The sequence below is a fragment of the Pongo abelii genome, chromosome 5, assembly GCF_028885655.2.
Source record: "Pongo abelii isolate AG06213 chromosome 5, NHGRI_mPonAbe1-v2.0_pri, whole genome shotgun sequence".
NCBI lineage: Eukaryota > Metazoa > Chordata > Mammalia > Primates > Hominidae > Pongo > Pongo abelii.
The window spans coordinates 122,342,309-122,369,200 of record NC_071990.2 but is presented as its reverse complement, the minus strand read 5'-3'; the positions used below and the strand labels follow the sequence as shown (position 1 = coordinate 122,369,200).

Sequence of the window (26,892 nt, the reverse complement as noted above, 5' to 3'; positions counted from 1 at the left end):
AAAGCCTGCTTTTTTTTTTTTTCCTAATGCAATAAATAAATAACTATACCTTAAAACACACAAAACTGATAAGCTGATTACTAGGTTTATTAGGTTAGAAATAGATCTAAAGGAGAAACAAAAGCAAGTTCGCAATCAAGACAGCCTGTTACCTTGAAGATCAAATGCATTGGACTTTAAAAAGTATAATTATATATAATGATTGCTTTTTTTACTTCTGTAGAAGTAAAAAAAATAAAAGTCATCTGAAGACCTTTTTGGAATGAGATGTTTATAAACAATCCTAAGTATTCAAATATCACTGACTATTCAGGGAAGTACATCATGCCTGGCTCGAAAATTCTGTACCTGGGAAATTGCCAATCCGTTCACGTAGACTCTGGAAACATTCAGAAATGTGCAAGTCAACAGACAAATACTTACCCAGAGTTCTTAGAATAATTAAGAGAGGTCAAAAGAATATAAATACTACCTTTAAACAGGAGATTTAAGCTTCTTGAAGAGCTTGTTGAGATCCTCATCCCAATCAGACTGTGCCACAGGAAGCTTTGAGTCTTTCTAGGGAGGAATCTGGGGTCTAGAGAAGTCCGCAATTTTAAGTAGTAGTATGTTGCTATGTATCCTTGTTTGTGAAGTAAAGCTGCCTGTATGGATGAGTTATTATAAACTGGTGTCAGCTGGTGTCTTTTAATTAATTATTATCACACTCATAACGACTGCTTAGTATTTAACAAAACAGCCAAAGAAACTGCGTAAATGGATGAAACTCAAAAAACAAAGTCTTGTTAGTTTTTCCTACTGGGTCATTTTCACACAATCTAATTGCAATATCTTACAGAAGTGGAAATATATCATCGTTTGGCTAGATGTAAGAAAACAAAAGATCCTTTAGAATATATGAATATAAAAGTAGGTAGTTTAAAAAGTCTGAAAATAATCAACTATTTGCTGATTTGATAATTGATATGAAATGGTAAGCACACGGTTTTTTCTCCAGCATTTTATTGAGAAAATTGTCAAGTGTACAGAAAAGTTGAAAGAATTTTACAGTAAACACCCAAATACCCACCACCAACATTCTACCTTTAACATTTTACTATATTTGCATTATCATATTGAGAGGTGAAGCCAGCTGGACTTCCTGGATCGAGTGGGGACTTCGAGAACTTTTCTGTCTAGCTAAAGGTTTGTAAATGCACCAATCAGCACTCTGTAAAAATGCACCAATCAGCACTCTGTGTCTAGCTAAAGGTTTGTAAATGCACCAATCAGCACTCTGTAAAAATGGACCAATCAGCACTCTGTAAATGGACCAATCAGCACTCTGGTGAATGGACCAATCAACGCTCTGTAAAATGGGCCAATCAGGAGGTGTGGGCAGGGCCAAATAAGGGAATAAAAGCTGGCCAACCCAGCCAGCAGCGGCAACCTGGCTTGGTTTCCCTTCCATGCTGTGGAAGGTGTGTTGTTTTGCTCTTTGCAAGAAATCTTGATGCTGCTCACTCTTTGGGTCTGCACTACCTTTATGAGCTGTAACACTCACCGTGAAGGTCTGCAGCTTCACTCCTGAAATCAGTGAGACCACGAACCTACCGGGAGGAATGAGCAACTCCGGATGCACCACCTTTAAGAGCTGTAACGCTCAGGTATGCAGCTTCACTCCTGAAGTCCCTGAGACCACAAACCCACCAGGAGGAATGAACAACTCTGGATGCACCACCTTGAAGAGATGTAACACTCACTGTGAAGGTCTGCAGCTTCACTCCTGAAGTCAGGAAGACCATGAACCCACCAGAAGGAAGAAACTCCAGCCACATCTGAAGGAACAAACTCCAGACACACCATCTTTAAGAACTGTAACACTCACCACAAGGGTCCGCGGCTTCATTCTTGAAGTCAGCGAGACCAAGAACCCACCAAAAGGAACCAATTCTGGACACAATATATTTCTCCAAATCCACATCCCTCTCTGTATCCTGAATCCATCTTGTGTTTCAAAATAAATTTAATATATTAGTACTTTTCCCTTTAGCATGCATATCATGAACTGAAGTTCTATATTTGCTTACATTTTATGTAAAATTAATGAATAAAGAAATGCACAAACGGTAAGTGTACCTTTGCATGACCTTTGACAAATGCATACACCTGTGTAACCTAAATCCCTGAGACGACATTGAACATCATCACCAATCCAGATAAGTTCCTTTTTCCTCTTCCCAATTAGTCTCTGTACCCCCATCCCCATAAGAAACTATTAATCTGATTTTATGTACCACAGAATAGTTTTGCCTGTTCTAGAATTTCATCTAAATTAATAGATATTTAGTCATACAATATTTAATGATTTGTGTAAGGCTTCTTTCAGTATATAGTATACTAATATAATGTTTTTGAGATGCGTTTTGGAGTGTATGAGTTTGTTAGTTTTTATTGCTGAGTAGTATTCCATTGCATGTATATACTACAGTTTGTTTATCCATTCTCCTATTGATGGACACCTGTGTTGGTTCTTGTCTTGGGCTATTATGAACAAAGCTGCTATGAACATTCTTATACAAACCTTTGTGAATGTATATTTATTTCTTTTGGGAAAATACCTAGGAGTCGATTCACTAAGTCATAGATTCAGTAAATGTTTACTTTTATAAGAAACTTTAGCATGTGTTTTAAAAAATTATTATTAGAAAGGTTGCTACAAAAGGAAAGAATGGGAGAAAGCATATCAGCTTTAGAATCAGTTTTACCGTTTAAATACAGGCTCTATTAGCTTTATGACAATATTAGACATACATATGCTAAACTGAAATAATATCTCAAACCTAAGAGAATTTTATTTCTCACTTAAATATTTGTCCAAGTGGGTGTTCCTAGTCCTGGATTGTTATACTCTCTAGTTTAAAGATAGTATTTTGTTTATATTTCTTATTCTCCTTATTGCCTTGAACTGAATTGAGAGATTTTTAACAAAAGTCCCATAATATTTTATTAAACTTTAACTTCAACATCTCCAAAGTTTCACTTTTAACACAGTAACCTTTTTTCTTAACAGATTCTGTGCCAACTTGCTTTCCTACGTATTGCTGTTGCTGAACTGTCACATCACTGTAAATAGAGCTTCTCAATTCCAAAAGTCATTCTCAATAAGCAAACACTGTGCACTAAAGAATTTTATTATCCTTATGTTTAGCAGAAATTCCATAATTTAAGGGCAGCATAATAGCAAATTCATAGGTAAAAATATTAGCACTTTGGGGAAAGGAAAATATATATATGTATAAATGCCTCAAACCTGTGGTTCGGCTACTCCTAATTTTTTTTTTTTTATTATTATACTTTAAGTTTTACGGTACATGTGCACAACGTGCAGGTTTGTTACATATGTATACATGTGTCATGTTGGTGTGCTGCACCCATTAACTCATCATTTAGCATTAGGTATATCTCCTAATGCTATCCCTTCCCCCTCCCCCCACCCCACAATAGTCCCTTGAGTTCTCTTCCTGTTTCTCCCAACAAAACTCAGTTCTAGTGGAAAATGAGTAGGAAGGCAGGAGGCAGGCATGTGACTGGTGGAGCGGCATAAGAAGCAATGGGGTCTCTGGCCGTGTTTGACGTGCACTTTCTCTGCCTTGCTAGTGTGAAAGCCAAGACAGACAGTGGCTTCCCTGACAGAGCCAACGTGCAGTCCATGCAAGGCCATGCTCACCGACACCGGAAATCCAGTACATCCAGTCACAGAAGTGTGGGTGCTATTGGGAATGGCGTAAGCCTACTGGAACCCCTCATCACTGAGAAGCTGGGAGTGGAGGAAAAGGCGTCTGAAAACCATTTGTCAGTGTTACCCATTCTCACTGGCATCTTGCTGTTCATGGAGAGGAAGAATTGGACTCTCATCTGAGTGAACTACTGCCAGTGGCATGTAATTCCTCACATCCTCAAAACTGATTCTGAAGAAAGGACGGTCAGCAGTTGACTGGATTCCTTGTTACCTAAATAAATATTCAATTCAAGACTAACTATTCTAACAGCTGTCCAATGTTGACGTCAGTGGACTGTATTTTTTTACCCTTTTATTTTTTTTGAATTACGTTTCGGCAATTTGAGAGCTTTCCAGCCAACAAATTTATATGTTTGAGTCTTAAACATAGTTAGGTATTACTGTGGCTTCAAACAAGCTATTGATTCTGCAGTAGTGGGTTTTAATTGAATTGATTGTTTTAAAAAAATCTGTTAAGAGTTTAATTGCTATGCGGAAGTCTTAGCAATACATATTTAGTTTTTACTGACTTTAAGACTTTACTTTTACTCTAGTAGATAAGCTCAATAAAGTTCATATCCTGACACACATCCCCTGCACCCCCTGAAAAATATTCTCACCAACATGTTGAACATCATGGGAGAACCAATGACTCTTAGAAATAAAACAATTGCTTTCTGCACCCATTTCCAGCTGTTGGAATAGTCTCCTGGCCTTTCTTGTGTTCATATCAAGGACTGCATCAGCTTGTGAGAGTCAACGCCTGTTTGCCTAATAACCCTCAACAGATCTCTCACTTCCTCTATTTAGAAAGGGTGGTCCCTCTTGTGCTCCTGGTACATCCTCTGGAAAAGAGCAACGGTTGAGAAAACTAATTGGCAATACTTTACAGAGATAGCTGTCACATGTGTTGTTAAAATGTCAAAAGGGCCACAAGTAATTCCTTCTTAAAAAGAAACCATCTTCATTTTTGTCTTATATTCAGAAGAAACCTTTCCAGCAGGTAGGAATCCTTGATTTTTTTTTTCTTTTCAAGGTAAGGATTGTGCAAATCTGAATAACTCCAAAATAATTGAGCAGTGATATGTGGTAGTCAATAAAAAATAGCACAGCCTTGGACAGGCCAGTGGCGCAGGTGCAGGCCTGTAATCCCAGCACTTTGGGAGGCCAATGATGGCAGATCACTTGAGCTTAGGTGTTGGAGACCAGCCTGGGCAATATAGTGGAACCCCATCTCTGCCAAAAAAAAAAAAAGTTTAGCCGAGTGTGATGGTGGGCATCTGTAGTCCTAGCTATTCCAGAGGCTGAGGAGGGAGGATGAGGTGGCAGGATGGCTTAAGAGCTGAGATGAGATCTGCCATGGCATTCTAGCCTGGATGTCAGAGCAAGACCCTGTCTGAGAAAAAAAAAAAAAAATCACAGTCTCAAACCTAGCTGGTCAGCCCTCTGATATTTTATTAACGTCTGGGCCATTCTTCCCAGCATACTCAGTGGCCCAAGCTTTTATAGGAAATAGATACAAAAGAATATGGTAAACTTTTATTGCATATATTTGCTCTAGATATGTCATAAACATTTTACCAAACTCTAATTTTAATTGGAGAAACAAGAAAAATCTAATGCAATTTTGCACTGAGAAAGGTGTTCATGGTTCATTTGATTTTCTATTCAAAATGAATACAGACTCCTTTCATCTGGTGTTCCTCTCACTAGTAATAATAGTAGCAATAAAAGGTTAATCCATTCCTACTGAGAATGGAAATTATATGTGAGAAAAAAAGACTGATAGTTAATAGTAATCCTTTTAGAGAAGTAAGACCAAAGTTAGTTTTTTAATTTACTAATTCTTTTGCCCAATATCACTTGAAATTTTCATATTCTTTTGTCTAAGCATCTCTGGATTATTTTTGTTTCTTTTGTTTTTAAAAAATATTTAGTATTTTGGTGCAGTATCTACTGTCTTGCACTCTATCCAGTGTATAACACATTGGAGAGTTTAAATGTCAAGTAAATACTTAACAAAATATTTAGCTGTGCTATGTTCTTTAATACTTAAACTCTAAAAAGTATTTAAGAAGAGAAAAACCTTATATATGCTTAATATAATACTTTACTAAATAGCAACATTGATGATAATAAAATTTCAATTCTTAAAAGTATCACAGAGTAGTAGTAAAATGAATTCATGGTCTTTAATTCTTATTGTGAACAAAATAGCTATAAAAGACATTCTTATAATGATTGAAAAAATTTGATTAGAGACTGGGTGTTAGATAATAGTAGAATTTATGGTTTATTGTTTAATTGTGATACTTCCTTCACTTCACATAATAAAATATTATAATAAATTTAGTGTGAAATGTCATGATCTGTATAATTTACTTTTAATTTTAAATGTTTAACCAACAAACTACACAAATTAAATATGATAACATGTTGAATCTAAGTTATGGATATATGGATATTTCTTATACTCTTCTCTGTACTTTTCTGTATGTTTGAAATATTTCATTATGAAAATTACAAAGACAAGTAAAGACAGAAGGAAAGGAATGAAATAAAGAAAAACAGCAGTGAGTAATAAGAAAAGCAAATAAATGAATATAGAATCAGAAACCAAGATAGAGGTTGTAGCTTCTGCTACATATGCAGTTATGGGAAAGACATGTAATTGATCTGAATTTAGTTTTCCTATTTTTAAAATGGGGATAATCTAAAATGAAATGCTGTGACATATCTACTAGATGGTTAAAATAAAAAAGACTGACAATATAAAGTGTTGACAAGTAAATGGAGCAAATTAAACATATGTTGCTGGTAGGAATTTAAAATTGTATAACCACTTTGGAAAACTGTATAACATCTTTTGCTAAATATATATGTAATATATGGCCAAGCAATTTCACTCCTAGTTACATACAATAAAGCAAATAAATGCACATGTCAACAAAATGTATGTTCAAAATGTTCATAGCAGTTTTACTGATAATAGCACAAAACTGAAAACAACCAGATGTCTATCAACAGGTGAATAAAGAAACAAATGTTTGTTTCTTGAGTGCTGTGCAACAGTAAAAAATGACCAACTCTGGTATATGCAACAAAATGGATAGAACTCATAGATGTTATGTAATATTGAGGAAAAGTAGTCTGGCACAAAGACATATTTATTCTGTGAATTTTTTTTTTTTTTGAGATGGAGTCTTGATCTGTTGCCAGGCTGGTGTGCAGTGGCATGAGCTCGGCTCACTGCAACCTCCACCTCCCAGGTTCAAGCGATTCTCTTACCTCAGCCTCCCTAGTAGCTGGGATTACAGGCGCATACCACCACGCCCAGCTAATTTTTGTATTTTTAGTAGAGATGAGGTTTCACCATGTTGGCTATGATGGTCTCGATCTCTTGACCTTGTGATCCACCTGCCTTGGCCTTCCAAAGTGCTGGGATTACAGGTGTGAGCCACTGCACCCAGCCTTTATGTCTTGATTTTTACTCAGGCATATACATATATATGTAAAAAATATCATTCTTTGCTTAAGATGAGAGTGCTTTATGCACTTTCCTGTATTCCATGCTGTCTTTTAATTAAACAGAATAAATAAAACAAAAATATTAATATTCAAATCCCAGGAAAGAAGAGCAAATATGATAATATGGAATTATTTAATAAATTATAAAACACTATACAAATTTCATAATTATCATTTTCTAAGCTAAACCTCAAAATTTTTGCAAAAAGCAAGATTTTATTTTCACATTGTGACAAGCATTGTTATTATTTGTATTATACTAAATTTGGCTCATCTTTTACTCTAATCTTTTTTTGGACTAAGCCTTGTCATAACCTAATTCCTAACATTTTTCCCTTTTCACTGATAGTGGAAAATTGTATATTTCTATTAATTTGCAGTTGCCAAATATTCACACAAATGTTAGTTGAGTGCCTACTATATGCCAAACATTGTGCTAGGTACTGGTGACACAGATTTACATGAGACATTATCTCTTCTTTTCATGTCTTCACATTTTAGTCTAAAACTCAATTACAATACTTCAGTTGCACTATATTCCAGAATTTTTAAATGGCAGAAGCCAAAATGATTATTATACATTGAAAATAAAACTAAAAAATAACTTTAGTTGATATTCAAACAAAATTAATTTACCTCCAGTTTGCTTCTACTAAGCTTCCGGAAGTTCAAAGGTATTCTAGGTTAATTTTTTAAAAAAATAAAACTTTGAATTTCAGATAATTAAAAAATATATTAAACTTGATCATCACAGCAGTACTTTTGAAACTGCAAGTTATTATTTAAATGATTAATTATTTAAATGATTATTATTTAAATGATATTTTAATAATATCATGTTATTTAAATATTTTTACGCGTTAAAATTTTCTTAGAAATGTGTAAATAGCTAGTATTATTTTATAAGATAATTATTTAAAATTCCCTGCTCTAGATTATTTTTCCATTTAATGTTCCATTCCTCAGTAGTAATCACTCAGTGAATAAAATAATCTTTTATGCCTTTGATATTCTTAGAGACTAGCAAGTTAGCTTGCTTCCTAAGGTTTGAAGCTCAGTTTTTAAATAGGAGATTATAGTGCTCAATTTTTCAGATGTCACTCATTGAGAATACTTGAATATAAGTACTCAGCTCCTGTGACTCCCATCTTTCAAAGCACTAAGTACAAACTGATCTTCCAAAAAGTGTGCAAATGATGCACAATATGCTGAGCAGCATGTGATCATTTGAGTAAAAGATTTGAAAACAATGAATTGCTCTGAACCCCCTGGAGACCTTTTTATAATTCAGGCACAGAGAGCCCCCATTCTGAAAGGTAATATATCTTTTTAAACACCCAGTTTTCCTGTTCTCATCTCCCAAGGTTTCATTTAATAAAAAAATGTTAGTTGACATTATAAACAGATGCCAGAATGTACTCATCCAGCTCATGAAAAATTCAGCGTAAGTTTAGCAAAGCATAGCAGAATCACTTATTAGGGGAAAATGCATAGTCTGATAGATGACCATGATTATCAGGTAAATTATTCATTTCTCTTCACAAAGCAATCACCCAGTGAATACTCACTCGTTATTCACAGGTTGTCAGGGAATAGGATGTGAGCAGTAAAGATGTGGTGTGAGTGAGCAGCATTGCCATGTAAGTTGCAGAGAAATGCTGGAATGCACAAAAGCTGAGTGCTATTTAATAAGTCCAATTGATGCCAGGGAAAACATGAAATCTGGAGCCACAGACTTGCAATGGAACTACTATCAAACTAGCATATGAGTGCTACAGAAATAGGCTAAAGCCATGTGAAGTCATCAGAGCCTAGAAATTATTTTTTCCACAAGCTAAAATCTAACTTCATTAGAGATATAAACACAAATTCATGGCAATTCCAGTTTCAAATCTTCTCAAGAACAAAAATAATCGTAAACTAGAAGCAGCACCCAGTAGGTTGCATGTTAAAACATTTCTGTCAGAGATTGAACTTTGAAATGATTAGCATTCAATGTATCAGATTATGGATTATTTTGTACTCTGTAAGCATTAGAAAATCCAATTGTTTTTTAGGATTTGTGAAAAAATTAAAATTATAGTTGTGTCTAGTACAATTTTGTAAGAAAAATTCTTTACCTTTTGAGCCAATTTGAGCCACCTTTTATTCTCATTCAGATTTTCAGTAAATATTTATAATCTATGTTGTCCAATTGTATTTGAAGTTGGTTTTGAGGATGAGCTGTAGTCAGAATAGTTCTGCTCTCCCATGTCTGCAGCAGTCATGGAGGATGTGATAAGATGTCACTTATCTTAACCAAAAACACAGGGGTTTTGTCTTCTATCTAGAAAGTAATGTCTTCATAGCTTATCCATAATTCAATCCTGTTTTATCTCAGGGTTTATGTGGACCAGAGAGTTCTTATGTGGCTTGTAGCTGGGGCACATCAATGTACTAGTTTATTCTGCAATGCAGGATTCAACCCTTTTTAAGAAATAACTTTTACAAAAATTAATAGACTTTATTTTTCAGCTAAGTTTTAGGTTTACAGAAAAATTCAGCAAAAAATATAATTCCCAAATAGTCACTTTTGCTCCCACACCACACAGTTTCTGCTATTGTTAATATCCTCCATTAGTGAGGTACATATGTTACAGTTGTTATTGATTATATTGATTAATTATATTGACAATATAATTAATCCAATATTGATACATTATTACTAACAAAAGTCCATCATTTACATCAGTATACACTGTATGTATTGACTATTCAATGGGCTTTCACAAACACATGTCATGTTCCCACCATTACAGTATCCTAAAGAGGTTTCATTTTCCTAAAAATCCTATGTTCTACCAATTCATCCTCTTCCTGCCTCCTGCGAGAACACTGGCTATTATATTATTATTTCTACTGTCTCCATATCTTTGTCTTTTCCCGAATGTCATATACCTGTAGTCATACAGCATATAATCTTTGTAAATTGGCTTCTTTCACTTAGAAATATGCATTTAAGTTTACTTCATGTCCTTTTGTAGCTGTGTAGCTCATTTCTTTTTATTTCTTTTTTTTTTTTCAAAACAATCAGAAAACATTTATTATACTGAAATGTGTACATCCTACTATTAAAAAAACAAAGTAACAAATTTGCCGGTGCCAAAATTTATTTAGCCTGTTTCACTGGGACAAACTCATGTTCAATGCTATTTTTATTTCTGGATAATAAACACTTCATTAAATGGATGTGCCAAAGTTTGTTTATCCATTTATCTATGGAAAAATATTTTGTTTGCATCCAGTTTTGGCAATTTGGCAATTTATCTATGGAAAGGTATTTTGTTTGGGTCCAAGTTTGGCAATTTGGCATTTTTAATGAAAAAAAGTGTGCTATAAACATTTTGTGCAAAATTTCTGTGAACATTAATTTTCAATTTATTTGGGTTAAATGCCTAGGAGCATGATTGCTAGATCATAAGTTAAGACTACATTTAACTTTATGTGAAACATCAACCTCTCCCAAAATGACTTCTCAACAACAATCAATGAGAGTTTCTGTTGCTGTACATGCTCTCCAGCATTCGGTATTTTCAGTGTTTTTTTTTTTTTTTTATTTTAGCCATTCTAATAGGAGTGTAATGATTTCTCATTTTCATTTGCAATTCACTAATGATATATGATGTTAAGCATATTTTCATGTGCTTATTTGCCATCTGTATAACTTTATTTTTGAGATGCCTATTTGAATCATTTGTTCAATTTTTAAAAATTGACAAATTTTATGTATTTTTAGGGTACAATGTGTTGCTTTGATACATGTATACATCATATAATGATCAAATCAGGGTAATTAGCATATACAACCATTTATAGTTTCTTAGTGGTGAGAACAAAATCCTCTCTTCTAGCTGTTTTGATATAGACAATACCTTGTTGTTGAATATAGACATCTACTGTACAATAGGACACCAGAACTTATTCTTCCTTTCTAACTCTATACCCGTCAACTATCTTCTCCCCATTGCCCTTTCCCCTTACCCTCTCAAGTCTCTGTAACCACTGTTATATTCACTATTTATGAGATCAACTTTTTTTCGATTCTATATATGAGTGAGAACATGTGGTATTTGTCTTTCTGTATCAGGTTTATTCCATTCAACGTAATGTCCTCCATGTTCACTCATGTTACAGATGACAGGATTTCATTATTTTTTATGAAAGAATGGTATTTTTATGTATATATTAGTAGTATTTTATTATATATTATATGTAATGATTATATAATATATACAATTTATATATGCAATATATATATTTATGTAAATTTATATATTATATATATGCACCACATTTTCTTTATCCATTCATCCACTATTAGACACTGTTTGATTCCATATCTTGGTTATTGTAAATAGTACCACACTAAACTTTGGAGTGAAGATATCTCTTTCATACACTGATTTCAGTTACTTTGGATGTATATACCCAGTAGTGGCATTGCTGGATCATATGGTAGTTCTATTTTTAAATTTTTGAGAAATCTCGCTACCATTTTCCATAATAGCTGTACTAATTTACATTCCTATCAGCAATGTACAAGGGTTCCCTTTTCTCCATATTCTCACCAACACTTGTTATCTTTTTTTCTTTTTGATAATAGTCATTGCAACTGGAATAAGATGATATCTCACTGTGGTTTTGATTTGCATTTCCCTGATGATTTGTGATGTTGAGCAATTTTTAATATACCTGTTGGCTGTATTTTTTTTGAGAAATGTCTGTTAAAATCTTTTGCCCATTTAAAATTGAATTATTGGTCTATTTGCTGTAGAGTTGTTTTGATTCCTTATATATTCTGGATATTAACCCCTTGTCAGATGTATAGTTTGCAGATATTTTCTCTAATTCTGTAGGTTGTACCTTTACTCTGTTAAATGTTTTTATTGCAGTGCAAAAGCTTCTTTAGTTTGATGTAGCCTCATTTGTCTATGTTTGCTTGTGTTGCCTGTGCTTCTGAATCCTTATCCAAAAAAAGATATTTCACTAGTCCAGTGTCATGAAGCATTTTTTCTTATGGTTTTCTTCTAGTAGTTTCATAGTTCCTGGTCTTACATTTAAGTTCTTAATTTATTTTGAGTTGATTTTTGGCATATGATAAAATATAGAGGTCCATTTTCATTTTTCTGCACGTGGACATATGATTTTCCCAGCACCATGTACTGACAAGACTGTTCTTTCCCCAATATGTGTTATTGGTTGTCAAAAATCAATTGACAGTACATGTATGAACTTATTTCATAACTCTGTATTCTGTTCTGGTGGTCTGTGTTTCTTTTTAAATGCCAATACCATATTGTTTTGGTTATGATAGCTTGGTAGTATATTGTGAAGTCAGGTAGTTTCATGGCTTCAGCTTTTTTTTTTTCTTAAGATTCGATTTGCCTATTAGTAGTCTTTTGTGGTACCATGTGAATTTTAGGATTGTTTTGTATATTCTGTAAAAAGTTACTAGTATTTTGGTGGGAATTGCATTGACTCTGTAGATTGTTTTGGGTAGCATGGATGCTTTAACAATATTAATTCTTCCAATCAATGAACACTGGATATATTTCCATTTATTTGTGTCCTCTTCAATTTTTTCATCAATGTTTTATAGATTTCATTGTAGAGATCTTTCCCCTCCATAGTTGAACTTGTTCCTAGGTATCTTGTTTTTTTTTTTTTTTTATCTTTTGTAAATGGAATTGTTTTCTTGATTTCTTTTTCAGATAGTTCATTACTCAGGTATAGAAATACTACTGATTTTTGTATGTTGATTTTATATCCTACAACTTTACTGAATTTGTGTATTAGTTCTAACAGTTCTTTTAGTGGAGTCTTTAAGGTTTTCTATTTATTAAATCATATCTGTAAACAGAGACAGTTTGATTTCCTACTTTCCCATTCAAATGCCTCTTTATTCTTTTTCTCTCGTCTAATTGCTCTAAGACTTCCAGTACCGTGTAGAATAGAAGTGGTGAAAGTGGACATACTTGCCTTGTTCCAGATCTTAGAGAAAAAGCTTTCGATTTTTCCCTGATTACTGTGATTTAGCTGTGGATTTTTCGTATATAGCCTTTACGGTGTTGAGGTATGTGCCTTCTATACCTAATTTGCTGAGTTTCTATTATGAAGAGATGTTGGATTTTATCACATGCGTTTTTCTGCATCTATTGAAATGATTATATGATTTTTGTCCTCCTTTCTGTAAATGTGGTGTATCACATTTTTTGATTTGCATGTTCTAAACTATCCTTGCATCCTTGGGATGAATTCCATCCTATCATGGTGGATGATCCTTTAAATGTGCTGTTGAACTTGGCTTGCTAGCAACTTGTTGAAGATTTTTGCGTCTACGTTCATTAGTAATATTGGCCTATAGCTTTCTTTTTGTGTGTGTGTCCTTCTCTGGTTTTGGCATCAGGGTAACAGTGCCCTTGTAGAATAATTTTAGGAGCACTTTCTTCTTCAATTGTCTGGAATAGTTTGAGAATAATTGATGTTAGTTATTTGACTCTTTTATCTTTCTCATTTATGTGTCTGCTCCAATGTCTTTGTGGTTACAACAGGATTAACATAAAGAATCTTGTTATAATATACTATTTTAAGCTGATGACAACTTAAACTTTGGTCATCTAAAAATACTCTAGACTTCTACTCTCCCCCTCAATTTATATTTTTATTGCCTTAATTTATACCTTTGTATATATTGTGTGTTCTTTAACAAGTAATTGTAGCTTAGTTATATTTGAGAATTTTGACTCTTAATATTTATACTAGAGGTTTGAAGGATTTACATAGCACCATTACAGTATTGTTTTATTCTGAGTTTGATTATGAAATTACCTTTACTAGTGAGTTTTATACTTTTACTTTTATACTTTCATGTGTTCAGCTGGCCTGTGTTTGGTTTCCACACTGTGCAGGACTGCCTATTCCTTACAGGTAGGGCATTCTGTGGATTTGGGCAACATAGTCATGGCTGTTTTGCTGAGCCCAGAATCCAAAGGCCAGAGTCTAGCAGTGGCTCTGATTTCAAGATTGCACCATGCAGTGGCACTTATAGTCACTGAGGGTGAGGGAGGTGCTCAACTTGGACCCCTACTCTGGAGCAAAGCAGCTACATGATTTCAAGGCAGCTCCCTAAATTATGCTCAGTGTCTGTGATGACCGCTGGAGTCTTCTGAAGCAATGAGCGCAGGTATCTGAAGTCACAGTGGAGGCTTTTGGGGGTCCTCTGTTTACTTCTTCCCTGCATGAGGAAGTCTCTCCTGGCTCTTAAATAATCCTTATGGGGGATATGAGGGAGCAGAGATGGGATGCTTTGTTTCCCTCTCCTTACTGCTGTCATGGGTTTATGTGCACCACAGTGATTTCACCAGTTCATTGCTGTACAGCAGTACTCTCTTTCGGAGACTCTAGTTGAATTTTAGTTGTTTACTTGTTATTTTGTTTTTGTGGGAGAATGAGCACCAGTTACCTCTAGTCAATAATCTTGCTGATGTTTCTCGTCCTACTAGGACTCACCTCTTAGCACACATTTAGTATTGAATTGCATTCAGAAATAAGGATGTATCCCTCATATATAATTCACATTTCAGTAGGCTCCACTGCTGCTATGATCCAATAAAAGACCCATAAGGAAATACATGTCTATGTAAAAAGCAAATTTGGAAACCTAGTCCCATTTCATTAAACAGTAACTCCCTTTTGGAGAAACCGTGGAGTATGACTGCTCAAGTTACACATGAGATTAAATAGCAAACCACTACAAAGTAATATTCAGACTAAAGGGAACTGAAGTTTCAGTTCAATTTGTCTTCCTATGAAATTCTATATGCAATCAAACTAGTCAGGCCAAATCTGTCCTAGAGTTGTGGAATCAAAGGACCAGAACAGGGTCATTAAGAGTTGGCCTGGTCTATCTTCCTATCTTTGCACTAGATTATAATCAAAAGACTACGTGAAAATTGGGCCTTGAGTAAGTTCACTAAAGAACCTATTTCTTATAAATAAGTGCTTACAATCACAAAGACAAAGAAAAATGTTGTACTGTGAGATCTTGGACTTGATTTTCTATTTCTGCTTTTCTTTCTTTAAAAAAATTTTTTTTTATTATACTTTAAGTTCTAGGGTACATGTGCACAACATACAGGTTTGTTACATATGTATACATGTGCCATGTTGGTGTGCTGTACCCATTAACTCATCATTTACATTAGGTATATCTCCTAATGCTATCCCTCCCCTCTTCCCCCAGCCCACAACAGTCCCCGGTGTGTGATGTTCCCCTTCCTGTGTCCATGTATTCTCATTGTTCAATTCCCACCTATGAGTGAGAATATGTGGTGTTTGGTTTTTTTGTCCTTGCGATAGTTTGCTGAGAATGATGGTTTCCAGCTTCATCAATGTCCCTACAAAGGACATGAACTCATCCTTTTTTATGGCTGCATAGTATTCCATGGTGTATATGTGCCACATTTTCTTAATCCAGTCTATCATTGTTGGACATTTGGGTTGGTTCCAAGTCTTTGCTATTGTGAGTAGTGCCGCAATAAACATATGTGTGCATGTGTCTTTATAGCAGCATGATTTATATTCCTTTGGTTCTATACCCTTCTGCTTATCTTTCATTTCCTGCTTTACACCAGCCTTTGAATTCTTAAGTTCTTAATTAATGGCCTTTCTCTTTTAGTGATTATTTTGCATGTAGTTAGTCTTTAACAAGTTTTAAACTCTTTTAACAACACTTGAGTGTGGTGCATTTCTTTACACTCTTTACATTTAAAAGTGTCGAAAATTAGATGTGGATTAACATTTAAGAACTGAACAGTAAGTACAGGGAAGCCTATGGAGAAACACTGAAGCCAACAGAGAAAGAGCTGTTGGAGGATGAAAAATGAGGTAGGAACTAGTGGGAGGCCATGCAGCCCAGGTTGGTCACAACAAATAGTTCTATCAGCAGTGAATAATTTTTAGGGAATAATGAGTAGGAAGAGATTTTTGAAAATGAGTACGCTAAAGCATAGGCACAAATAAAACCAACCTTTTGCATATGCCTACACTGGTTAAGCCAATGATTCGTAGAGGCTTTCTCCATTTTGGCATGTTCCATTCTTTTTTTTTTTTTTTTTTTGCCATTATGAATGTAATTTTTATTTTTTTCTTATTCAATATCTTTTTATATATATTTTTATTATTATACTTTAAGTTCTAGGGTACATGTGCACAACGTGCAGGTTTGTTACATATGTATACATGTGCCATGTTGGTGTGCTGCACCCGTTAACTCGTCATTTACATTAGGTATATCTCCTAATGCTATCCCTCCCCCATCCCCCCACCCCACAACAGTCCCTGGTGTGTGATGCTCCCCATCCTGTGTCCAAGTGTTCTCATTGTTCAATTCCCACCTATGAGTGAAAACATGTGGTGTTTGGTTTTCTGTCCTTGCGATAGTTTGCTGAGAATGATGGTTTCTAGCTTCATCCATGTCCCTACAAAGGACATGAACTCATCCTTTTTTATGGCTGCATAGTATTCCATGGTGTATAAGTTTGGCATGTTCCATTCTATCACTTGATCTGTTCTACTTCCTCTTTCTTTCTTTTTTCTTTTCTTTTTTTTTTTTTTTTGAGACAGAGTCTCACTCTTGTTGCCCAGGCTGGAGTGCAATGGCATGATCTCAGCTCCCTGCAATCTCCACCTCCTGGGTTCAAGTGATTCTCCTGCCTCAGCCTCCTGAGTAGCTGGGATTACAGGCATGTGTCACCACACCCGGCTAATTTTGTATTTTTAGTAGAGTCAGGGTTTCTCCATGTTGGTCAGACTGGTCTTGAACTCCTGACCTCAGGTGATCTACCTGCCTCGGCCTTCCAATGAGCCACTGCACCCGGCCTACTTTTTTCCAGATGACTCCTTTCTTAGAGATTCTACTAGGTGGTAGTTAAGTTCTGTATCACTGCAAGATTCAGTTTTCTACCTCCTTTTCCTCCCTTTCTCCCTTCCTTTAGCAATTAATATAGCTCAGATACAGGCCATAATCTAGGTGCTGGAGATACTTTAGTGAACATAATTCTTGCCTTGGGGTTTCTCATAAACTGTTGTGTGAATAAAACAAATTATACGTATATTTTTATTTTTCTTCACATCCACTAAGGATTTGGTACCCAATCTAATTAAACACTGAAAAAATTGTGAAGTCACCTATATTAGTCAGCTTGGGCTGTCGTAACAAAATTCCGTAGATAGCGTGGCTTAAGCAACAGAAATTTATTTCTTCACAGTTCTGGAGGCTAGAATTCCAACATCAAGGTGGCAGCATGAGTAGAGTCTGGTGAGGGATCTCTTTCTGGCTTGTAGATGGCTGCCTTCTTGCTGTGTCTTCACATGGTGGAGAGCGACTTCTGGTGTCTCTTCCTCAATTATAAGGACGCCAGTTCTATTTGTTCAGGGTTCTACGTTTATGACCTCATGTAACTTACCACTTTCATGACTCTATCTCCAATACAATCACATGAAGGGTTAAGACTTCAACATATGAATTTTAGGAAAACAGTTTGGACCATGGCATCACCCAAGTGACTCTTCGGTGATGTTTCTCTTCTCCCACTTTGAACCCATCTAAGGTTCCATCATTCTAGTCTAACCACTCTGGTCAATTATTTAATATTAAATAATTTCCAGGTCAAAAACCTTCTGTCTTCTGTTTTTTTTAATCTCCTCACTCATAGAATTTGATACATAAGTGCCATAGCACTTTGATATATAATTAGTTATGTGTTTTATCTCCCCTGATAAACAATAAGCACCTCAAGGGTAGTGTTCCAATGATCCATTGCTGTGTTACAAATCACACAAAAACTTAGTGACCTAAAATGAGAATCACTATTTGATTACTTTGCATAGTTTTGTGAGTCAGGAATTAGGGGAGGGCTTGGCTGGATGGTTCTTGCTTAAAGTCTTTGTAATAGTCTTCTTGGGCTGCCATAACAAGAAGTCTAACATTAAGGTGCCAGCAGGATTGGTTTCTTGTGAGGCCTCTTTTTCTGGCTTGCAGACACTAACTTCTTACTTTCTTCTTTGGCCTTTCTTCTGTACATGTGTGGAGAGAGAAAGGTCTCTGATATCTCTTTCTCTTCTTGTATGGACACCAAATCTATTGGATTAGAGCCCCACTCTTATTTCCTCATTTAATCCTAATTACTCCCTTAAAGACCCTATCTCCAAATATAGTTGCTTTGGGGGTTTGGGCTTCTACATAAGAATGAGAAGGGACACAATTGAATAGTCTCTTATGTGGTTTAGTCAGATAGTGGATGGAGCTGAAATATAGGGGGTTAGAGAAGCTGGGAGCTGATTCCCTTGTTCTTGCTCTTGTGTTATTCCCTCTCCCCCTACTTTTTCTCTCTCCACATATTTATAGGATCGCTCTGCGCTGCCTCCAGGTTGACCTGTTTGGGCTTATTGGACTGCTTATATGGCATCTGACTCCCCCCAGACCAAGTGTCTCAAGACAGCAAGGCAGAAGAACATGGCATTATTATGGCCTTGTTTTGAGATTGCATCACTTCTAACATACTGTATTTCTTGAGGCAAAACCCCACAGAGGTTTGGGAGGCATAGACTCTACCTTGGATTGGAGAAATATCAAAGTCATATAGTAAGAAGAGCATATTGGTTTGGTGGCATTATTGCTGCTATTTTTGGAAAATATGATTTGTCATAGGAAGGACCCAGGTTTCCATCAGTTTTCTTACCTCCATGTCTAACACAGGCCCAATAAGGGAATATGTCCTATAAATAATTTTCAAATTGGTTAATTACTGTTAGCTCATGTGCATATGTTTTTCCAGTGGAACCTTCTATGGAAAGTCTTTTTTGTTTCACTTGTTGTTTATAGTTATAATTGAAAAGATAAGAGATATTTAGGATACAAAGGCAGTAGCAGGACTCATGAAGAATACCTAAGCATATTTCCATGTCAAGTGTACTAAATCCAGAATCAACCTAGGATGCCATTTTACTTGACATTGGCTAATTGACAATGGTTATTGTTTACATACTGGATCTCTTTTATGGTCTACCTCTTTATTTTAAAATAGACACTTTAGAAGTAAGGGTTCTCCAGATGAACAAAAGCAATAGATGTGCGCGTGCGCGCGCGCGCGCACACACACCCACACCCACACACACACACACACACACACACACAGAGATTTTTAAAAAATTATTAGTCTTTAGACATCCTGGGAACCCAAGGATGAGTTGATGCTGCAGCTCAAATCCAAAAGCAGTCTTCTGTCAGAATTTTCTCTTCTTCGGGATAGGTCAGTCATTTGCTTAAGGCCTTTAACTGATGAGATGAGGCCCATCTACATTATGGAGGTTAGTCCACTTTACTCAAAGTCTATGATTTGAATGTTAGTCTCAACTGAAAAATGCTTTCACAGCAACATCTAAATGTGTTTGACCATATATCTTGGTATCATGACCTAGCCAAGTTGACACATAAACTTAATCATCACAGACACTAATGACAGGGTTGGTCAGTGCTTTCACTAGGAACATTTAAAAGCTTTAAACCCACATCAGACAGAGACTTTATTCATGAAGTTATCTGAAATAACTACTGTCTGCATTCCACAATTTCCTCTTTGCTGAATTGACTCTGTATGTACAAGATCCTGAATGAGACATGGTGTTACAGTGTCAGGCTAACTACAATAATAAAGAAACCCAACATTGTAGTGGCTTAACACAATGCAAATTTATTGCTCACACAAAAGCCTAATGTCCCTGAGATAAATCAGACATGTAGGCTCTTTTTAGTTATGCCTCTGCCTTCTCTATTTTCAGCATCCTTTCTACTCAGCTGGTATATAGGGAAAGGGAGAGAGTAAAGAAGAAGCTTTGCTGAGATGGAACGGAGGTGTGAAATACATTTACCAGTGTCTCCAAGAATCAGAGGAAATCATAAACACTAATGAACAATCTTAGGCTCAGACACAGGCCATCATTTAGGGACATGGCATTTGTTGGGACTGCCCTCTATCCAGCAGTGAACATAGGAGTCATAACAGAACAGGAACTCCAATTAGGAGGAATTCACATTCTCTTTAGAGAGCCTTGCCTCTTTATTGGGATATGGCTAACAATGTACTACTTTCCATTCTGTAAATATACATGAGGTATATTCCTTCAATTTTAACTACCTATTTTAGTTTAAGTCTTTATGAATAGAGAAGATTCTACAAAATTTCTCTTTGCTAGAAAACAAGAGATTAAAAACAAGACTCCAGTCTTTAGATCAATCACTGGTTCCATATGGTGAATGTTCTCTTTGATGGCATCATTTAGAACTTCAAGAAATTTTGCTCAGATTTAAAATTCTCATTATGGGCTTTGCCAAAGAATCTTAATGCAAAGCAATCTTAGCTTTAAAAATTTAGAAATTGCTGAGGAGATATACTGTTTAGAGCCAAAAACTGAAACCTGTGAGATAAAATGGGTCAGAGGAAAAAAAATTCTAGCACATTCTGAAAGACTACTGCTCTCTGAAAATAAAATACCTTCATTATGGTTTTTAATGGTTCTTTTATATATAGAGCTACATTCATTCTTCTGTAGCTTGTAGGTCCCACCCCAATTTATAGGAAAACATGACATATAGCTGATAGAGATTTTTCTTAACATTTGCCACTTCCTTCAGCTTTGGAATGAATCCCAATTGGAATAGGTATTATAAGTTACATGTTTTCTCTGCTCTTCGAGCAATATTGATCTCCTTCAAATCCATTTCTTTGTCTTCTAGAAAAACGGACATCTCTGTTTCTGCAGCATGTCCTATATGGCTGTTTTCAGTGGACAATAAAAGAAAATACATTCATTTTCCCCCCAAGAAGCACTATATTCTGCCATTATATTAACCCTGGCCTATCTTAGAGCTTTTTGGTGACTCTTAATTTTAACCCCTTTCCATAACACCATCTTATTGTTACTGGATTTCGGGATATATTGGTAACTTAACTATTTTATCTGCAAAGGTGTTTTCCATATTTTATGTGGACTCCCATAATGCTTATATTTTCTTCCATATTTTAATGTTTGCTGAATTGACATATGCATAATTTTCCTTGTGTATTTTTCCACTCAGATTTTTAAGTATCACTATCTTCTCTATGGTAAAAAGAACCAAGTAATATTTCTTTAAATAGAATAGAAAAGAGATAAGAAGCAGCAGGAAAGTGTGCAGAGCCATCATAGTGATAGATTGGCAATATCTTTGTAATTATTTCTATCATAACTCTTACAGTGATAACACACAATGACTTCAATAGAAGATATACGTATTTAAGTTTCCTTGGGAATGTCAAACACAATATGCTAGAGAGAGGTGCAAGGCATATTGCCGCACATTCATAATGCCAACAAATTGGAAACAACCTAATTTAAAATTTCTTTTTTCAAAACTAATGCTTTCTTTGCTCTATCCCCTCTATTTTCTACACAAGGTATGGGAGGAATAGGCAAAAAAAAAATAGTCTCAATTTGCAGTGGAGATGGAAGGAAAGGAGAGAATCAACATTTTGTGAGCAACCTCTTTGGGTCAAGATTTCACATAAATTGCCTCATTGATTCTCACAGCAATGTTCTGATTCCTGTGTGTGTATAATTTTTCCCACCATATGTATGAGGAAATGAAGACTCAGTTCAAGTAATAAACCAAAGGTTGAATTGCTAACAAGAAGCCACAAAGGGATTTGAATTAACTCAATGTGACATCAACTCTGGATGACTATGACACTATGTGGTGGGGCATGAGAAGAAAAAGAAGCATGTGGCATCCGTAGAATGGCTTTGAGCACATTAATGTGCCATTCATTGAAAGAACATTTAGCTATCTTCAAATCTATCCATTTTAGTGTTTGATGAAAGCTGAGCAAGTATAATTCAATTAGTTGTGATGTGGATATGTTCAAAGTGATGGTAAAGACTGAATTTGAACTTAACGAGACATTCATGATTTCATAGACGACTAAATTAAAATAACTGAAGGGTCATTAAACACACAGGATTGATAACTAAAGCATCTTGCTGAATGATTTTCTTTGGCTCTCTTTGAGAATGGGGGAACATAAATTACCATCTTTTCCAAGTTAAGTAGATGAGAGAGAATATATTTTTCATAGTTTCTTCAACAAGTAAGTATACCTTTATGAATTATCCTAACAATTGAATCTTTTCTCCTGTGCTTCCTCAAACACTTAATGTACCATAATACTTTGCATAGTGATTTATGCCTGGTCACCCAGGTTCTGTAAATGTGTTTGGAGTATTACATATACTATTCAGTGAACTGGTTAATAAGCTTTTTCAGGGCAGTAATCAGCTCTTTAAATGTTTTACTGGGGTGCATCAGGGAGAGGCATAATGGGAGAGAAGGGCAAGGAGGCCAATATTTTAGTAAAATATGTAGAGCAACATATAAGACTGAGAGGTAGTGAATATAAGAAGTAAGAGGAAAGCCAAAGAGAATGATATCATGAGTCAAAAGAAAGAGATCTAGAATGAGAGGAGAACCAAATACTGCAGAGAGGTTGAGAAGCATGGCATTGACAAAAGTCTACTTGTTTTTAAGAAAGTGATCATTGACAATTTTACTAGACAGATGAGAAATTAAAGCAGACTATAGAGTGTTGATGAATGAACTGGAGATAAGAATATGGAGGCAAAAAGTGTATATTATCTTATTTTTCTAGAAGCTTGATGATAAAGGAGTGGAAAAAGTTGGAGTGGTGAATTGAAGGGAAATTAAAACCAAGGACAGGTAGTTTTTAGATAAAATACTTGAGCATGTTTAGAGATGAAACAGAAGGAATAAGAGGTTAGGAATAGATTGGGGATAAGCAATAGAGGAGACATTATCAGTCAATGCTAATCATGTGTGATCTGGTACCAGACCACTAGAGTTTGAAACTTGAATTTATAATAGATATTTATAAAAAGATATTTTATTAGTTCTGTGGACCTGGACAAACTTCAGTTTTGTCATTTACTTAAGAGGGATAATTTAGGGTTGTTGTGAAGATTAGGTGTTACAGTACTTTAAAGTGCTTAGTCCAATGGCATGTGGTAAACATTAGATACACAACAGCTATTATTATTGTTGTTGTTAGAAAGCTCCTAAACAGAAATCATAGATGAAGGTATTGGTGCACAAAAGTACAGAAGCATCACCTTTTCTTACTGAGGAAGATAGTACTGATGATGTTATAGTTTACATGTAGGAGGTAAAATGAAGGAGAAAATATCAGATGGAGTCAAGTTTTTTGTTTTGTTTTTTTTTTTTGCAAAGAAGGGAGTTAGATTATCAATTGGGAACAAATACTTAATCATACTAGATTTGGTTTGAAACAACTTTGTTCCATTGACAAAGAGAATTATGCAATAATGATAAGTAAAATAATGGGTGGAAAACATTGAAGACTACTAAAGTTGAAAATCATAAATTTTATTGTAGGTAATCTTTACTGTTATGTGATTTTTCTCCAGTAGTTTGCAATAGTCCAGCAGAAAGAAATAGAAAAACAGGTATTTTTGTTCTTCAAAGTTGAGGATAGGAGAACTTGTTATGGTAAAAGTTTGGATGGCCAGGAGATTTGTGAAAGCTGGTAAGAAAGGAGTTGAAGTAGGGTTTAGACTGGACTGAGAAAGAAATGAGGCTAGGAAGGGATAATTTAATGGTAAATTATGTTGAGGTTGTAAAACAGGATCAGTAAATCCAGCTGTAGGAGGAGGAAGTTGAATCAGAGAAGGGAATATCAGTAGTTCAAAATTTCATGGGTGTAGATGTGTAGATGTTGAGTGCCGTAGTGATCTCCATGTTTATTGGTCAAGTTGAGTAAAGGTAAATTTAGAATAGTTTCATATTCTGTAAATGCAGCAGGGAGCATGCTGACAATTAGGCCTAAAATTTATTTATGAGGGCAGCAGAGATCCAGAGAATATTTACTCCTTGCCTTGTAAGTCTACTGTGTCAGGGTCAAAACTCTTATTGAGAAGGTATAGAATCCTGAGATTTGGGATGGGGACATTTGAGTCAAAACACTTGAAAACCTGAATCCTCACATTCCTCTGAAATCTCAGCGTGCAGATATGGCCGACTTTTCCTTGTTGAAGACAAATGTTTTACCATCTTCTGGAAGATGATATAGACAACACATGCTGATCTCCATCTCTCCTCTTGTATTAACATAACCCAACTGGGATAATGCTGAACTTTCTATAGAAAAGAAAGGACCTAGTTAACATGTTTCAGGAAGAGCCTGGAGAATATGTGTGGGGCTGGATTCTGGAGATAACTGAATTGAGGGAGAACAGAACTTAGTTGGATAAGATAGTTTATTGATATGGAAATGCTTTCTTCTGATATAGGATTAAACACTGCATCAAAGACCCCAAGAAATACTATTAAAATGCAACTAAGTTGGTTCTTAGAAGTTTGGAGAAAGCAATGGCACACATTTAATGAAGCAGAAATGCTAGAGTTGCTATAGCAGACAATGGAAGAAGAAACCAAGGGACTCGGAGAACATGCTGAAGGGATGTATTAGGTAAGCACAGAGGATACTCCATTTTCCACAGCAGTAAGTAATGTTCTCGTGAAAGGAACCAGCTTCACTGAGAAGCTCAGTGGTGGCCGTCCTCTGTGGGTTATGGCTGATGATAGAATTGGTGTTACATAACTGGAGTCCCTAATTGCAATGGAAATGTTAGGATTTTGGAATAATCAAAGCCAGCTTACAGTATTTAAACCATTTGAAGCAATATAAATGAGTGGCAGTGTCAGAGAGGCATGTGTATGTGTATGTTTGTGCATGAGTATGTGTGTGTGTTTCTGTGTATGTGTGTGCTGACTCACAGAAAGCTATGGAAATGTTTAATAGAACACGACATACCTAGTGGTGTGATTTAAACCCTACAAAACGTAATTGGTCTATTTCATCACCTATAGAATGGTCTGCAAACTGGTGGGGCATCCCCTCAAATGTATAGTACAAATTGTTTCATCTTATAATTCTCATTACTTAGTAATAGTGCTCAGACCCATTTACAAGTGACTGAAAGATTTTAGTTTTCACTAGGGCTCAGAGCAGGTCCAGGATGGAATTGACATAATAGTCTGGGGTTTTTTGCATTTCCTGAGACTAAGCCTCAGCCAACATCAGTACATGTGAACTGACAGAGTATGAGGCAGGAGTGGCCTCGCTTATCATTCCCAGTGGTCTACTGGGATAATTTGTGCTTCCTGTCCTCAAATTTTAGGTTCTGAGCAACTAGAATTCTTGTTCCACAGAGTGGGGATGGGTCTACCAAGAGACACAGTATGAGTCATATTAAAATTGAAGGTATGGCTGCTGTATGTGCTGTATGGTCACTTTGGCTGCCAGGAGTATTGGCTGCTCTTAGCTTAGAGTTGAATACCTCTCTACCGATTGTTTTTATCCAAAGGAACCTGCCTTAAAAAGGTCATGCCCTTTCTTTGGGAACAACCCTGCTATCCAATGACTAGTCAATATGGGGTTTCAGGGACTCAGCCCTTTTGCCTCAATTCCAGGCACATATGAGGGGTAATCTCAGCTCTTGGACTTCCTGTGTGATTTTCTCAGTCCCCTGTTGTCTGTAACAGTTCAGTTTCCATTTCCGCCTAATTCTGCTTCTTTCACTTCCTTACAAATCTTGTTCCTAGGAGCAACCTTTGAGAAAACTACTACATGTAAATTTCTGTCACAGAGTCTCTTCTCTGAGTACTCAAACTAAGTAATATGGTTTGGCTCTGTGTACCCCCCCAAATCTCATCTTGAATTTTAATCGCCATGTGTCAAAGGAGGCGTCCGGTGGGAGGTGATTTGATCATGGGGGCAGTTTCCCCATGCTGTTCTTGTGATAGTGAGGAAGGTTTCACAAGATCTGATTGGTTTAAAGGTGGTAGTTCCTGCTGGGCATGGTGGCTAACACCTGTAATCCCACCACTTTGGGAGGGCGAGACAGGTGGATTGCTGGAGCTCAGGAGTTCGAGACCATCCTGGGCAACATGGCAAGACTCTGCCTCTACCAAAAATACAAAAAGTTAGCTGAGCATGGTGGTGTGTACCTGTGGTCCCAGCTACTTGGGAGACTGAGGTGGGAAGATTACTTGAAGCTGGGTGGTTGAGGCTGCAGTGAGTCAAGACTGCGCCACTGCACTCCAGCCTGGGTGACAAAGCAAGACTCTGTCTCAACAACAACAACAACAACAACAAAAATACATAAAAATTAAAAGAAATAAACGTGGCAGCTTCCCTGCTCTCTCTTTCTCCTGATGCCTTGTGAAGAAGGTGCTTGCTTCTCCTTCCCCTTCTGCCATGATTGTGTTTCCTGAGGCCTCCCCAGCCATGTGGAACTGCAAGTCAATTAAACCTCTTTCCTTTCTAAATTACCCAGTCTCAGATAGTATCTTTATAGCAGTGTGAAAACTGACTAATACACTAAGACAGTGGATTGGAGAAGGTGAGTACACATGCTCTTAGGAAGCTACTTGA

General features: G+C 35.9%; 1 long non-coding RNA gene across 1 annotated transcript in view; it reads left to right on the top strand.

Annotated features, from left to right (window-relative positions):
* Positions 1 to 23,805: 23,805 nt before the first annotated feature.
* LOC134761551 (uncharacterized) overlaps positions 23,806 to 26,892 on the top strand; it is a 40,098-nt gene continuing 37,011 nt past the window's right edge. Inside the window, exon 1 of the long non-coding RNA XR_010140334.1 lies at positions 23,806 to 24,924. This is a non-coding gene — a long non-coding RNA (uncharacterized LOC134761551). The remainder of the gene's footprint in view (positions 24,925 to 26,892) is intronic.